We start from the raw sequence: 376 nt of genomic DNA on the forward strand, positions 1-376 counted from the left end.
ACATAAAATTAGTCAAATATATTTATTTAGAATATACATAAATAAGAGTTATTCGATAACACTCTTAATAATATTGGATTTCGATGAAGTTCGGTATAAAAAATCTATCTTTATGGTAATTGTGATTCAACACTTCTTCAATATTCTATATGAAATTATGTGTAGATAACTTTACTTAGAATTACACCAATGTCATATATACACACACCACACACATATAATAGGTCTATTTTGTAAATTTTTAATAATCAAATAATGATATTGACCAATTAAACTTATGAAGTTTCAATGAATATAAGTAAACTTCTCGAGGACTTATTTTATATTTTAAAATCACACAAATATTTTTCAAATTTTGTACTAATATAATAAATAA

Source organism: Arachis ipaensis, chromosome B08 (genome assembly GCF_000816755.2).
Source record: "Arachis ipaensis cultivar K30076 chromosome B08, Araip1.1, whole genome shotgun sequence".
Taxonomy (NCBI): domain Eukaryota; kingdom Viridiplantae; phylum Streptophyta; class Magnoliopsida; order Fabales; family Fabaceae; genus Arachis; species Arachis ipaensis.